Below are 16,652 nucleotides of genomic sequence, written 5' to 3' on the forward strand. Positions count from 1 at the left end.
ATGTATGATTTATTCAGCATTCCGTCCATCATTTGTTTGTGTAGCACTCTTCCTTTGAAACACAGCTCCCCACTGCTGTGGAGGAGTACATTCTGAAAGTCTGTCCATATGGGAACCTAACAAAGTGTAGCTGGAACACCTGATGCTATTCGAGATCAAGTACACTAAGAACATACAGAAGGAGGACCTGTTGGAGTCAAAATAAGTTCAAGAACTGATTATTATGTCTAACATATTTTTTTATCTGAGTGGAACTTGTATGTGCTTCTCTCCCTTTCTCCCTGTGCAGGTGGGTAGTACAGATAGAACTCACATGAAGGATTTATCATCATAACACCCAGTGGTTTGGATGCTTTTGTAGATAAGGTGGTACAAATGTGTAATTTGTGCCAAAGCAATTGAAAAAGCAATCAACTAATGAGATTGATTTTGTCTTACGAGTGTGTCATCCCACCTAAAATGGGAAATGTATCTTTTTGACACTCCCCTCTTAGTCTGCTAATAACTTTGGTACTGTTTGCCAAATCTACACAGAATTTGGCACTCAGGTAGTTAATTCGGTTAAGTTTTGGCTTGCAAACAATTGTGCAAACCTTCTAAGAGGAAAAATGTTAACGGAGGGGAGGTAAAAAAGAGGTGTTGTCCATTTTAGCGTACGTAGGAAATTATACCAAACTTGGCATGAAAGTAGAACTACTCTCAGAAAGCATGCTTTTTTGTCGTTTGTTGTAAATCCATTCATTAGTTTTTGAGAATATTGCATTTGAAAAAGGTGCCAGCAGGCTCTAACGTATTAAAATTTAGAGTTAAAGTTGTGTCTTTTTACTTAGTCTATATCCATGTGATGAATTAGTATAAATGTTACCTGACGATTATCACGTTTAGTTTTCTGTGGGTATGCTAAGTTTCATGCAGATCCATCAATACAGATGTTATAGAGATTATTTTAAACTTTCATTTTAGTTTTTTCTTTTTGTCTTAGCATCTTTTTAAGATGGTGGTTTGAGCATGTTATTCATTAACACGAGAAATGATCACATACGCATTTATTGTTGGTAGACTTTGTTGTTTTGTTGCCTATACTCTTATTCCCAGGAGCACACATACCAGAACACAACATCCTTGCTTTATTTTGTGCTCGTAGGAGACAACTCTTTTCCTCCTGACTAACTAAAGATGTTATTCTGCATCTCTAGCAGACTAAGATAAGGCTGGTGTTTTATTATTTAAACAGTGTCTGAGTTGAACTCGGTGAGAGGCGCTTCACACTGGAGTTATCATGGAGGCTGCGGAGAGCTGTGATTGAGATGCAGTTCTGCAGGCCCTGACCTTCACCCTAAGAATGAAGATAACCACACAAGCAGAAGTGTTCAGGCCTGCATGCTAAGACGGGGTGCATTTGTTAATGCACGGAGGCTGGCTTCCTGAGACATTACAACAAGGTAAGGGGTTAGATCATTCCAACTTGGTCTGGCAGAGCATACTTCCATCATGCTCTTTTTAGAGTAGAGTAAAAGCAACATTAGAAACAATTAACATGGTTGAATTGGTTGTATTTTTCACCATTCTCATAATGCTTATAATAATGATGTGTGTCTTCTGTCTAATAATCACAGTTCACATTTTATTCACAAGGATTAGATATTTTCAATACACATTTGAAATGTTGTTATCGTTTCTTTTCTTTGTGACCCCTTGGACATGCAAAAGTGATAAATGAAAGGGTTAGATCTGTTTCCACGAATTCCTAGAGAATGAGAGTGGTCATGTTCGTGGTTACCAACAACATCTACAACTCTGCAGGTTTAGGAGTTTAGATGCAGTACTGTGATCTAACCAAACCAATATTTACTAATGATATAAGAACGCTCAGTCTGCATTATGAAGTTTTGTTGATCTAATACACAGTCATTCTAAATCCGTAGGAACTGTAAAACTTGGCGCCACCAACTTTTTAGGTTTGAGACCTATTTCATGGGCCTCCTGAGTAGTTTCTTGAGTGTGTCCAATGCTCCTTTATTACCCTTATACGGTTCGTTCGTGGTGATTAGGGTTTATCCTCCTCAGCTTTCATTGGAAGCACCTATTTATGTCTGCAGGTTGATTAAGCTTGATCTAATAAAAGGATAGGCCTGTATAGTGTTCCCTTTCTTGAATTCTGTTCATTAAATATGGCACAAGCAGTGATTATTGCTATTCGTTCTAGACAAGCAGTAACTAATCATTTAACCAGATGTGGGCTTGCCAATAGCGGTTGAGATATTACCTTCGTGGTTGAGGCACATGAAGCATACAAATGCGAAGTGTTTTATTCCCGGGTTCATTTACCTGCAGTTGATTCAAATTCACAAACATTTCACTCTGACGCTGCAGTTCCTGCTGCATATAGACCTTGTGAATATTTAGAAATCCTGTTAACTTACCAGGAACATCATAATTGGTTCCAAGGCGCCCTTCCACATACGCAGTGGAATGTGAGAATGGGCCATCTCATTAATGATGGGTCAACCTGGCCGGGGTTAACAGACTATACGTCCTTTCCAGATGCACATTGTTTAATAGAGCAAGATACGCTTGCACTCTTGAACCATATGGTTAGACTGTATCGACATCTGATGCACTTCATAATGCATACATTAAATACTGCCCCGGCAAAGGTTCCTCTAGCTGGAAAGCCTCAGTAACTAAGCCTGCAATTAGTCCAGTCACCATTAATGCTATTATGTGTAAGGTCCCAGCCAAACATGATGAAATTGCGATTTAGACAGCACAAACAAAAATTTACTTGGGGCAGTTTCTCTCCATACGAGACCCCAAGATAAATTTAGCATTCTTACTATGTATCTTCCACTTGGTATGGTTCTCGTCAGTTGAGGAGTGTAATGAGTGGAGTACTGTATTTGCTGCCACCTACAACTTTACTCATGGTACTCCTTCAATTTCTGTTTTGCCTGAAGTCCTTAAAGAGATTCAGGCTGGACATGGAGTGGCACCTGCCCTCGACTTGGGGATTACATTTATTGGTAACTTTGCCACAGTGTCCTCAAGTATTTTAAGTAATATTGAGGGGAGGCAGCTTCTTTGGCAATATGCCAACTGCTCGTTTTAGTTTCCTCTTTGGATCTGTAACACCAGATTGCTCAAATAAATTCTGAAACCTATACATCGAAAGGTCAATATAGTTTGGAAACCAGGCTAAAAATCCACAAATTAAAGGCAAGCCTGAAGCGAACACTTGACTCATCTAAAAAGCATTGGGGGGCATGGCCAAGATGGTGACGAGCTAAGACGCTGTTCCTTCGCTCCCGCCGGGAGCAACCTAGGAGTCTTTGAAACAGCAGCATCGCCCAGACGGATCGCCTGCTGAGCCACGGCGAGGCCTGCGACTCATGCTGTGACTAAAGCGGCACCGCCACGTGCCGCTGTGGCCCGGGGCTCGGCTGCCTACGCGAGACCCCGAGGGCCGACACCCGGCTTGACTGACCCGGATCGGCAAGCCCATATGAGGTGAGTGCTGAGGAGTAGCCCAGCCAAGAACGGCCTGAGCAACTGGAGCGGTTGGAATTGTGAGCTGCGGGGCCTGCTCTCGTCCTGCGCTCGGTGGCCTACACCAACGCCGGGGGGGCGGTGCGGAGCCTGGTGGTGCAGACTGCCTGCAGAGAAGCGGAGGCGATCAGGCGAGGTGAGCATGGTTGCGTGGCTATAAGGCCTGAACTCAGCAGCCTACACTAGCTACGGAGGACTGGCGCCCAACCTAGTGGCTTCCCACCACCAGGCCTTACTTGGAAGGAAGCGGGGGATCCGACTGGGGGCCAGATCTGGCACAACTCAAAACACGGTGAGCGGTACACTGGCGAAGCGATCCACAGCTCACCGCAGGAGAGCAGACGGCACGGGCACGCACTGAGCCCACAGAATAAGAAGAGGACTCCTCCAGCACCGAAAGAGCAGGTTGGACCGCACCAGGATGGGACTGGCTCATCCTAGCACTACGAGGTGAGGGGCTCAAGGCACATGAGGTGATGACCAGCAACCCGGGGATATCAGCACCAGGCTGTACGACGGGGGCTGCTGAGTTGAAGGCTGGGATCCTTCATCTCCTCGCAACAGAATAAGTGAGGAAGACCGCCCAAGTAAAATACACCAGGAGGATTCCAGAGACAGCTCGCATCCAGCCACTTCCCTGCAAACGACAGGGCCAGCACGGGGCACAAGCATAAATGTAAGTGGCCCCTGGAAACGGGACACCCGAGAACCCTACCCCCCCCCCGGAGAAAAGAAGGGCAAAAGCTGTCTATTGGATCTATCCTGGCAGCACCAAGCACGACTTTCTGGGACCTTGGACCCTGGGACGACACACATTGAGGGAAGTGCCCTGGAGGACTCAGCAAGCCCGAGCTGTAGAGCATAGTTCAATGGGAAGGATCTGCAAAGGTAGGCCCTCTCAGTATAGGCCGGGAAGCCAAGGCGGGCATCGATGATCACTGGGAGTGCAACAGGCTTTGAAGTGTGATCCGGGAACCTCGAGGACTAGACCTGGGTGGCCCTGCAGGCCATGACGTCCCAATCTGGTTCTGATAAGGAGGCCACACGGAAGCCTATTTCGGACACAGCACGTAGTGGCGTTGAGATTAGCAGACACCGGGGCTGGTCGGGACAGGCGTCAACTGGGACCAGCACTGAATTTGACTGCGTGGGGATACGAGATGCCAGTGCAGAACGAGACTATGACCTCCACTCGAGGGAAGAAAGACAAAACATTAAAAGACCTGTTTGTACGCCCCCAGGGAGGAAGCACAATGGAACACCCAAGCACAGAAGATCCAACCAAAACGCAAGGGAACAGCGTCACAGAGGAACCGGTGACACACGTTTTCCTCGAGTTGTTGTTTACGACCCTTCGTGAAGACCTAAAAGCAGTTAAACGTGACCTAACATCGGAGATCAAAGATGTCCGACGAGACATCGACAAAATCGGGGAGCATGTGGACGCGCTGGAGGATAAAGGAGATGACAGAGAAACAGAACTAACAGCCCTACAGCAAGAGGTAATCCGCCTCCATTATCAACATATAGATCTACAGGCTCACCTTGAGGACCTCAAAAATCGCTCCCGCAGACATAACATCCGGATTACAGGGGTGAAAACCAATGCGGAAGGAAGCGACATCTTTACCTTCAAGAGGGACCTGTTCAACCACATCCTTGGCAACTCCCCTAACACAGATCTTAAGCTGGACAAGGCTCCGCTAGCAGACAAACTAGTCTGCGTACAAGACTTCCGAACAAAAGAGGAAAACCTCTGCAAAGCCAGGTCCATGCATCCTGTCACCTTCAGAGATCAGACCCCAACACTATACCAAGATCTTGCCATGCTTACTCTCAAAAGCGAAGAGACTTTCGGCCAATTAATGCACACCTGCATCAGCGAGATATCTCATACTCCTGGGGCCACCTGTTCCGGCGTATCTTTTGCCTGGATGGTAAACCCCATCAACTAAGATCACTCTTGGAAGCAAGTCGTCAGCTGGGCGTTGAACTTCCTGAAGAGGACGAAGGACGGTAAAGCCCTATCTGTAACACTGGCGATCCACCTCTGGGATGGCAGCGTCAAGTCCGCAGACGACATATGAAAAGACCCGGCCCAGCAGAGATTACAATGGGGCAACATGTCACGCAGGAGTCCATTCCGGCGGCCCTGGCAAAGACACAAACTTAGCGGGCAAGTGGTTAGATGTTACTCCCTTTTTCCAGTGCATTGGGGCAGGCAGCAGGCGGTGCGGTATTTGGCCACTCTATGGAACCTGTAAAGACTTGCTGCCGGTCATACTTGGCTGACAGACTATCTCTTGATCTTTCACCATTTATCTACATACATGTTTTGTTAGTTTATAAGGGGGTCCGGAGGCGTGGGTAGGTCGATACCCTCCCACTTGAGGAACAGCTCAGCTCTCTTTGTACTCAATACTGCTGTTAAGGGTGTCATGATGGATGGAGTTTTCAGGCACAAAACAAATACAGAAACTTTAGGTGACTATACTGCTCAGTTATCTGAATTGAAAGCTTTGGTTTTGGTTTTGCAGAATACAGAAGCATAATTCCCCACACTTATAGTGTGTGATTCATATTACTGTGTCCAGCCTTTTTAAAAAAACTTTATTTATAGAATTTTATAGCAATTACACAATGCAGAAAAAGCACAAAGGAAATGTACAAGGGACCAAAGAGATACAAAATAGTTATCATCACGTACAATACAGAAAGCAATTCACGCCAATGCCCATTAGATATGAAATAAATGACACATATTTAAAGTCAACGTAAAAGAAGGAATAAGTGGAGAGAGAATATGAGATGGAGTATGAAGAAGAAGAACAGACAGCTACACTAAATCACCAACTGAAAGGGTATTCTGATAGTGTCTATGTTGGAGTCATCTAAATTAACATATGCATGTTCTCAGTCGAGCGGAACCCAGTGGGGTATGCATCAACCATGCTCGGGTCCCACAATAGCAGTAGGAAAAAGCAGCAAATACTCTTGCAGTGTTTGCCAAATGTTTTTGGATTTGGAGACTGGTGGTTGTAATCTAGCATATGTATCACTCGTGGTATCACAGTATACCAAATCACGGATCCACACCTTCGCCGTCAGGGCGGTACTGCCGCCCCAGTGCAGAGACACATGATGTTTAGTGAATAAGAGAGCCATGGTGGCATAACGTCAGACTCCTGCAGGCAATAGCTTAACATAGACTAATAATGCCATTAGTGGTTTCGGGGTAAGTGCAAAATCATTCATCCGTGATAAGAAAATACTGATGCACAGTTTCATGCCAGATGTGAGAAATCGGCGTGTTCTGCCATTAATCTGGGACAACAGTGCGATTTGGCAAGGTCAATTTTAGCGATGATATGTGGGGTAGTGTATGCCCGGGGTGGGTATTTAAAGTGCAGTAGCTTGTGTCAATGGTTATTGGAGCCAACCCGTGTCTGTTCAAAACAATAGTACCATGTTGAGTCTGGTAGTGGGTTCCCCAAGTCTCTCTCCCATGCAACGAGCCCCCCCACCCCGGCAGGTTTCAGTAGGAGAGGTGAATTATATATTTGAGAAACCAAATGGACATTATCTGGGGTTGTAATTACTATCGTAAGTGGTGCTAAGTCCAAAGGCTCCACAGGGGAGTACAGGAGTGTAGTACGAACTATATTGTATAGTCAATGCAGAATGATTCTGTTCAAATAAGATACGTCATGCCCCTCTGTCAATGAAGTCACAGATTGCAGCGTGGTATCACCAAAGAGATCGACCAGTGTGGAGCTGATACGTGGCCAATGTTCGCTTAGTTAATGCCTCCGAAGTAATCGGAAGGCAAGGATTATCTGAGAGAGGAATATGTGGAGAGTATTTGAGGTCAAAGCCCAGATAACTTTGGAGTCAGGTCCAGGCCCAGTGTGTAGTAGGGAGAATCTGTATTTCCGAGGGAGTCCTGGGTAGGCCTTGCAGCATAATAGTTAAAAGGCAATATGGGCTGGCCTGAGTCCATTCTGGCTTTAGGAATTGCAAGCGAGCATCCGGGTGATACCGATAGAACGCAAACTGTGCTTGCGCTATTAGATAGTAGAAATAGAAGCCAGGGGCCCCAAACTCCCATGCTTGTAGGGCATGGTTAATGTTTGCCAACTAATTCCTGGTTGTCTTCCGGCCCAGACTAGCCGCATGAGCATGCTATGCAAAGTGCCAAAGCAACCGCCCGTCAGAACTAAAGGGATATTAAGAAAAAGATATAAAAATTAGGGTAGCACCACTATTTTGATGATGGCAATTCTGCCAGCAATGGATAAGGGGGTTCAATCCACTGATCGATTTGGGATGACAGCCTATCGATAGCAGGGCCGTAATTGAGGCAGATGACATCTGCACTGCTTCGATGGAGACAGATGCTCAGGTATTTTGGGAAATCCATGCACCATTGTAAAAGGAACTTAAGGGGACAAGGGACAGTGACCTCAGTCTTCAGATTCAAACTTCAGATTTTTATTCACTTAATAATAAGTCCCGAAAATACCATAAATCTGACAAACCTCTCGGACAAGAGGAGAAAGATTGGATTCTGGGTCCCTAATGAAAAGCATCACGTCGTCGGCATATAGGGAAGCCAAAAGGGGGCTGAGATGGAAGCCAAAAGGGGGCCGTAATGCAAGCACAATCTGCACCCTAGATGGCGCTCCTGGAAATATGCACCAGGGGATCCATGGCGATGAGAAATCATAAGGGGGAGAGATGGCACCCCTTTCTAGTAACTAGTGAAAGCGTAAACTGATCTGTTAAGGCACCGTTCACCTTAAGTTGGACCAATGGGACAGTATAGAGTAGACGGACAAGTTCCTGAAAACCCTTCCGCATACCCTGTTTCCGTAATGTAGCATTCCGAAAGGACCACTCTAGCGTATCAAATGCCTTTTTGGCGTTGAGTAAAACCGCTGAGGTGGGGAGGTCAGGAGTTATCTGGATAAGGATGGGGAATACATTTTGGGGATTAACCGATGTAGAGCGATTTGGAACAAATCCATATTGCAATGGGGAGATTATGCTGTCCCTAATAAGGGAGAGGAGAGTAGCAAGGACTTTAGCTAGAATTTTGTTGCCGTGATTTAACAGGGTCAAGGGTGTGTATGTAATGCAACTCTGTGGATATTCACCTGGTTTAATGAAAGAGTTATCACCACCTCACGCATTATGGAGGGGAGGATTCCTCAGGTTAAAGATTCTGCATAGACTTCTAGCAGGTGGGGGATCAATAAAGACTTATAGGCCTTGGAAAAATTGCCAGTAAAACCATCTAAATCCGGGGCACGAGTGCCGCTCAGGTCATCGATGGCCTGTGAAATCTCATCGCAGGAGATAGGCGAGGAACTTTTGATGTCCCCTATCTAGCCACACCATAGCTACCTCTGCTAAAGAATCAGGTAGCGCCTCATTAGCTGCGACGAGGCGGGACGGTTACAAGCGAGTGTAATAGGAGAGGAAAGTAGCACAGATGTCTTCATTATGTCTAACTAAGGAACCATCATTCAGCTGCAGGTGTGTGATGAAGGATGCCTGATATGGAGGGCGGAGCAACCTAGCCAAAGTAAGGCCGGGTCTCTCGCCCTCACCGTAAGCTCCCACTCTTGCATATTTGCCCAGATAGTTCACCTTGTGAGCCGCCAGATCGCGAAAGTGTTGGAGCAGCACCAAGCGTCAGTGCAATAACAGAGGCGTGGTCAGCAATCAGGGCAGAGGGGTGGTCAGCAATCAGGGTCTGTGCTTCGGGATTTCTTCAATAGCTGCTAGTTCCCCATGTATGGACTGGAGTACTCCAAAGTGCTTGCCAATGCAAAGTCCCCTGATGTAAGCTTTAAAAGCTTTCCAGAGTACGGAACAGGCGCAGCCGCTGCAGGCGAGAGCGGTGGGGCCAGGTGAGGGGGGATTTCGAGAGATGACCATGAGGGAAAATTAATTAAATAATTAACTTTGCCTCGTGGTCGTCTCGCGATACCGCCTTCACCTGGCCCCACTGCTCTTACCTGCAGCGGCCGTAGCTGGTACGGAATGCTGTGATACGGTTCCAGTATTGAGCACAAAGTATTCTACAATTGCATCTTGAACTTCCACTCAAAAAACATTGTACCGTAACCCGTTTGTAGGGAATCGCCTGGCCAAATGAGGTGGTGCAATGTTGGGAGAACGAAGAGTTAAAAGCACTGGAGAGTTGTCCAATAAGGTTCGAGGGAGATGCTTGACATCAGTAATCATGAGCAACAAGTCAGGGGTAAGATACCAATGGTCAATACGTGACCACAAACTATTGGGGGGGCAGAGCAAAAAGTATAGCCTTATTAAGCGGATATCTGGAGTGCCAGGCATCAGCCAGGTGAAGCGCCTGTGTAGAGAGGGGCTTGGTCACAAGCCAGGTGTCAGTCAAGTCCAGGGAAGGACAGAGAGTTAAATTAAAGTTGCCCCCTAATAATATGCAATCTGCATGAAAATGGGTAATATGTGCGGAAATGTCCAAGAAGAAATCAGGTGTATCTATGTTGGGGGCGTAGATATTGACCAGTAAAAGGGATGTAGTAGCAAGCGTCCGGAAACTAACAAATAGTGGCTGTCCGGATCAGCAATGACCTCACACACCCTGAAAGGGATTGCCCTATGGATTAAGATACAGACACCCCTGTGCTATACTTCGCAAAAAAACGATAACCCCCAGTTTGACGCACAGCGATTGGGGGAATTCAGAGCACAGTGGGTTTCTAGTAGGAAAGGTAACTGGATATCGTGTCCGGACAGGTAGGACAACACCTGCCACCCTTTCTGAGAATTAGTCCGCTGTCTTACGTTCCAGGTCATGCACCTCAGTGTTAGCGCCCCAGGTCCTCTAATGAGTAGAGTCATCTAGGCAAAAGTATAGTGAGCGTCAATGCAGGAGAGTAAGTATTAAAACAGTGCAGGGCATGTAACATAATCAACCCCCTGTAGGAAAGAAATAACAAGAATAGCATAGCAAAAAATATCAAACCCCATACCCCCTCAACCACATCGGATAGTGAACAGCATAGTAGTTAATTACACAACCAAATACAAGAATCATCAGTCTGGCACAGCAGCGTGGCGGCAAAAATGAAGAGGCAAATAAGAGGTTCACAGGTCCGCTGGATCACGGAAGGGGGGGGGGGCAGCGGATCCCCGACCCTCGGCGATCTGGACCCAAGATAATGCTGTTTAAAGAAGTTTGTGGCTTCAGAAGGAGAGTCAGAAAGGTGACATTTGCCATTAATTTTGATTCGTAGTCGCGCAGGGTACAACATGGCATAGCGCATTTTAGCTTTCTGGAGCGTGCGCTTAACATCAGAGAATTTACGGCACGCCTTTTGGTCAATTGGAGTGAAGTTGGGAAAGAAAGATAGTCATACCCTAGTGTTGTATTTGCTCCCTGTCATGGTAAAGATGAAGAACAGTGTCCCGGTCAGGAAAGTAAAGAAGTTTTGCGATGATCAAGCGCGGTCGTGTGCCAAGGGTTCTGTGGGCCATCTCAACCGCAAACGTGGATGAAAAAGCCTCTCTGGCAAAGAGTTCCTTGAGTAGATGTTCCACATAGGTGTTTATGTGGCCAAAGAGTTACTAGAGTAGATGCTCTACATAGGTGTTCATGTGGCCAGTATTGGAAGATTCTGCTTTTCCGGCAATTCGGATATTATTTCGACACAAACGCATCTTCAAATCTTCAGCTTTAGCGCCCACCATCTTGAGGAGCCTATCAACCTTCTCAATACGCTTGTTGGTTGTGGGCCGGCATCTTCGCCAGTTGAGACATGCTGCTCCGTGGCACCAAGACGTGTCTCATGCAGGTCAAGTCGTTCATGCATGCTCTCCAGCTGGGCTGAGAGCATGTCAAAATGAGAGTCAGTTGATTTGAAGCCACCTTTCAGTTCAGCCTTAATAGCCGCAGTGCCTTCCAACGCCGGTGCGTCCGCCATAGATGATGCTGGGGCAGCTCCCTGGGGACCCTCTGTGTGGGGGTTTTGCTGCCAAAACCCCCACACTGGGGTTTTTTGGCAGAATCAAAACAAAGTGGGCGCTTCTTGGGGTCGTTGCACCCCATTGGAAGCTGAAGTGGCCGGGCCATGTGTAAATAGTATGGGGTAGAGGAACAGAGGGAGCCAGGCAGGCAAAGCATGGGCACACACCAGCAGTGATTACTGATTTCTGATTTCTGTCTATCAGTAGTATTATGTCTATCATGTTACAGATTTTTTAAAAGTTGTATATGCTTCATGCGCTGGTATTTAATTTCAAAATACTAAACAACATTTTATTAGCAGTATGTTAATTTCTATTATACATAGAAATGGTGTCATAAACATTGGAAGGTTTTAATAGGTACTTGAAAACTCTTTTGCAATGAGATGAGAAAATTAAATGTGGCTCTTGCTTACAAAAAAGATATTGTGTTATTGGCATTGAATAATAAATGTATCCCTAGTAAACGGTTAATTCTCCTGGGCTGATTATTAATAATTTTGATTAATGTTTTATACCATATGGGAGAGTCTAAAAAGGTATCTTTTCCTTCTTTAGAGGAAAGTACTAAAGGTACTAACATTTTACATGTTGTTGAAAATGGGAGAGGGCATAGAGTTTGATGTTTGTTTAAAAGATAGAATTAAACTTTTTTTCTAACTCGACCCATGGGCTACAAAATCCCTGAGATTCTGATATCCATTACACAGACTGTTTCAATAAAAATGCATTATGACAGTTAGGAAAATCCACTCTATGCTCTTGTTTGCTTTTTTGTGTTAAGAGAGACACAGGAGGATTTAATTGGGCAAGGATATTAATAGCATGTGTGGAAGTTATATGTAAGATGCCAGGGACTAACATCTTTGTATTCAAATCTAGTCAACACTACCAAGCCCGGGGGGGTATGGCAGGGGGGGGGCGTTGTGGCTTGACGCGCTGCAGAGATGGCTGCCCTGTTCTGAGCTCCGTAACACAGGTGATTTGTTAATCATCTTTAAACTCCAGAGAGTGGTGGAACACCTAGGGAACATCAGGACGTGTTTTGTTTCCTCGTGTCATCAATTTGAAGCTGTGACACAAAATAGAGCTCTGTCAAGATGTTTCTCAAGATGGCGGCGGGAAGCTAAATCTAAGCTCCTAAATACGATTTGTATGTGGCCCAAGGTGCTGTGCTGTATTATCTTTACTTGACACATCGCTGTGTTTATAAATACCATGTTTTGCGCAAGGCTGCTTGCTCTTCAAAACCGGACATTTTAAAATGGCGGCAGCTGACTGAAACTTCTTCTCATACCGCGATCTCAAATAGAATGCCTGTAATTTGGTATTGCGCAGGTTTATAGTGCTGGCTGCTTATACATGTGTCATATTGTGCCATTATAGTACTTGCTTTGGTGCTTCCTATTGCTTTATCGTCACAACGTCCTGCGTGCTTCATACTTTGAGGTCCTTCCACTGCTTTTGGATTATTTCCTTTTGAATGGGAGATGTGGAAAGCTCTTACATTTGTGGAGCTATAAATTGACATCTGCTGTTGGAGCTCTCATGATATGACAAATTTACTTACAAAAGGAGCCTTTCTCAGTGCTTGAAGAGTTTTTCATAAATTTTACAGATGTGTTGGCCTTCGGTCTCTCAGGCAATAATACTTCATCTCACCTAAGTAATTTTAGCATTACTCTGTGCTCTTTTGCTTAATGCAACATCTATTCACTTTAAGTCATTTTGTGTGATTACTGTGTTTATTTTCGATGGCAGAAGGCATGGGTTTTAATTTTTGCTTGCGGGCAGTGCGTTTCCTCAATGGCGGAAGGCATGGGAGTCACTTCTAAGGACAGAGATTCCAAAGGTCATTTGAAAAGGTCTAAACAAACCTCCCCTATCCCGGAGTCTTCGACTAAAGGAGGTTCAGATTCTGCCTCAACGGTAGATGCCATATTACTTAAACTATCCACTGTTTAGGACATAACTCAAAGCAGCAAAACTAATACTGATCTACTTCAAGTGGAAGTGGCAGCAATTTGCAGTGTCTTGAAGAATCTCTCGCTACGTGTGTCTCAGGCGGAAACACAAATAAATGTTTGAGGTACTGTAATGCTATCCTTTATGCCTCATTATGTTATGCGCTGCTCTTTTTTCAAGACATTATGCTGAGGAGGCAATCCTCACAAAATGATGGCCATTAGCTACATTTTTGTCGGAGTGCCGTTCACCTTATTTGTGACCTGCTTTTCAGCTGTTTTTACTTCAGTGGGGGTGCCTAGGGGTGTCTATCCACATACCCAACTACTAGCCGGGTATTCTATGACCTTTGATAACCTATTGGCTCTAGCTGTGTGAACAGTTTGTTTCTAATTTCAGTGACTGTAGCCAACGGTTGCTCACTGCGCAACACAATACGTTATCTGCTGACAGGAATTTTGTGGTTCCCGTTTACTGCACTAGTTTCCTTGTGCTTAGGCGCTTGTTGTGCGACAAAGACGATATTCTTTCTTCTTGGCCATCAGTGTGTTACTGTAGCTCTTACTACAGTTTTTGTGCATTATTCCAATGGCAGAAGGCATGGGTGTCACGACCAGGGATAGAGATTCTAAAGGAAATCTGAAGAGGTATAAACAGAATTCCCCTACGCCAGATATCTCAGCAAAGGGTAATATGGATTCTGCTTCAACATTAGATATTATTCTAATTAAACTTAATGCTGTTCATGACATAGCACAAAGCACTAAAACAAACACAGACTTACTTCAGGTTGAGGTGGCAGCCATTCGGAATGACCTCAAAAATCTCTCACTACGTGTCTCCAAAGCAGAACCACGAATAAGCTCTGTGGAAGACTTCATGAATAAGCAAGCTAAACATGCTCAGAGTATGGAATGCTCCTTAGCTTCATTGAGAAGAGACCTAACTGAACAGGAAGATAGGAATCGTCAAAGTAACCTTCGATATTTTGGCCTTCCGGAGGATTGTGAGAAATCTGCTCCTTCAATGTTAGATTTTTTGCTTACTGGGATACCTTCTGTCCTGAGCATTTCATTTGAAAAGGACTTTGAAATAGAACGTGCTCATAGAGTTCCCACCTTTAAACCTAAAACGTTAACTTTTCCAAGACCAGTGATTTTTAAACCTTTGCGCCATCAACATTCTGAACAAATCCTAGCTCAAATGAGGAAGATTAAGATTTTACAATTCGAAGGGCACAGAATATCAATATCACAGGACTTTGCTAGAGATAGTGTTATTCGTCGTAAAGGTTTCCTGAATCTACGTACAAGGCTTATAGATATGCATATTCCCTTTTCCTTTGCAGGTCCTTCACGCTTCAGAATAACTTTTAGAGGTCGCACACAGATTTTTTATGAACCTGCAGAACTTTCCACTTTCTTGGATAATCAGTCTGAATTGCAGATGGAACAGATGGTGTCAGAATCTCTTCCGAACACGTCCCTTTCTTAATGTATCTCAGTGCTTGACGACCTGGATCCATATTTGCTGTGTTTATGCTATTACATGCAGCCTTTTTCTGCCTATGTGCTCTTTGTTGACATGATAAATACAATAGTAAGTTCATACCATATTATGGTTACTCTCTCTTGACTGACTTTTCCTTTACAGCATTTTCTCCTTCTTTGGATTTAGTCTGCATTACTGCTGGTTACCAAATATCTTCTTGGCACCTCTTAGTTTTAATGTTCTTCTCGTGCTGATGGGTTGATTCATACCCTTGGTGCCTTCTTTGCATTATGTGTGGTTAATAGTGCCTCTTCTTTTTCTTTTTTGTAATGATAATTATTCACTGCATCTGATGTTACTCTATATTGGCTGTTATCTTTTAACTGCTCTTTCCTTTACAGGTCTTAAGGTTGTACATATTTCTATGCATTTTATCTAAGAGTTATATCTGTATTCGTTAACATTGTTTAGGTGTTGCTTTGTGATTAGTGGATATCATTATATCTCTCTTTTCCTTATCCTCTTTTTCTTTATCATATTTCTGCACTACTCTAACTATGTTTATGGGTGCTATTTTCTCTCATCCTCCTCTTACGTACTCTTACGTTAATTTCTTTTGTTTTCTTTTAATTCATTTTTGTTGGTTTATAATTCTAATAGTTGGTCTTCTTGGTTCTTACTATTATCATGAGAATTGTTATATGTCTTTCCTACCTCTTTTCAGGTCCTTTGTATACTCCTTTTCGGTTTGGCTTGAATTTTCTTTCCTTTTTTTCTTTTTCTGCTTCTTTGCTGGTGTTATTCTTTTTTCGTGTGGCTATTATTCATTTGTATCTTCATTTCTTATTCTTTTTCTTGTAATTATCTGCATTTTGTTTGTACAATTATTATAGTATGTTTATATTCATTAATTCTCTTATTATCCATGTATTTAAGGCATAAATGATACTTTAGGTAGACTACGATATCTATTTCCTATATGTTTATATATTTATTATTGTTTACTAAATGATAAAATATTTGATATCGATTTGTTATGTTATATTTTATTGTTTGAGATTTATTTGCTGTTCTTTGCTACAGTTTGAATACCTTTTCATAGATTTTAGTATTTTTCCAAGATGCTATTAATTTCTATAGTGTTTGGCACGTTAGTGGTTTATGAATTATAATGTTTTATATTGATATATCTAATGCCCCATATTATTCTTTATTACATAACATATGAACTATTTACCATGCCTTAGGGTGTTAGTTATAATATTTATTATTGTTATTTATTATGATGCCTTAATTTAGTACAGTCTTAGGTTGTTATTTATAATATATATATTGTTATTTATGATGCCCTAATTTAATATTGCCTTAGATGGTTATCTGTACTATTTATTATTCTTATTTATGATGATTTAATTTAATATATGTTTGATCTTGATGTTTCTCCTTTATATTTAAGATATGATAATATGTTGGTCACTCCTAGATTAAGTAGTTCCTAGTATACTTAGTCTCTGATCCTATTGATGGAATGTTGTTATTATAGTATACATTTACATTAATGTTCCGCTGTTTAACGAAATATATATTTATTTTTGAGCGATCAGCACTGTTAGTGTTGGCCTCTGTGGTTGCTC

At 43.5% G+C, this 16,652-nt stretch overlaps 1 long non-coding RNA gene across 1 annotated transcript in view; it reads left to right on the forward strand.

Moving 5' to 3' along the window:
* LOC144820010 (uncharacterized) overlaps positions 1-16,652 on the forward strand; it is a 282,501-nt gene that overhangs the window by 78,873 nt on the left and 186,976 nt on the right. Inside the window, exon 2 of the long non-coding RNA XR_013607669.1 lies at positions 1,235-1,442. This is a non-coding gene — a long non-coding RNA (uncharacterized LOC144820010). The remainder of the gene's footprint in view (positions 1-1,234; positions 1,443-16,652) is intronic.

The sequence above is a fragment of the Lissotriton helveticus genome, chromosome 2_1 (assembly GCF_964261635.1).
Source record: "Lissotriton helveticus chromosome 2_1, aLisHel1.1, whole genome shotgun sequence".
In the NCBI taxonomy this organism is placed as follows: Eukaryota; Metazoa; Chordata; class Amphibia; order Caudata; family Salamandridae; genus Lissotriton; species Lissotriton helveticus.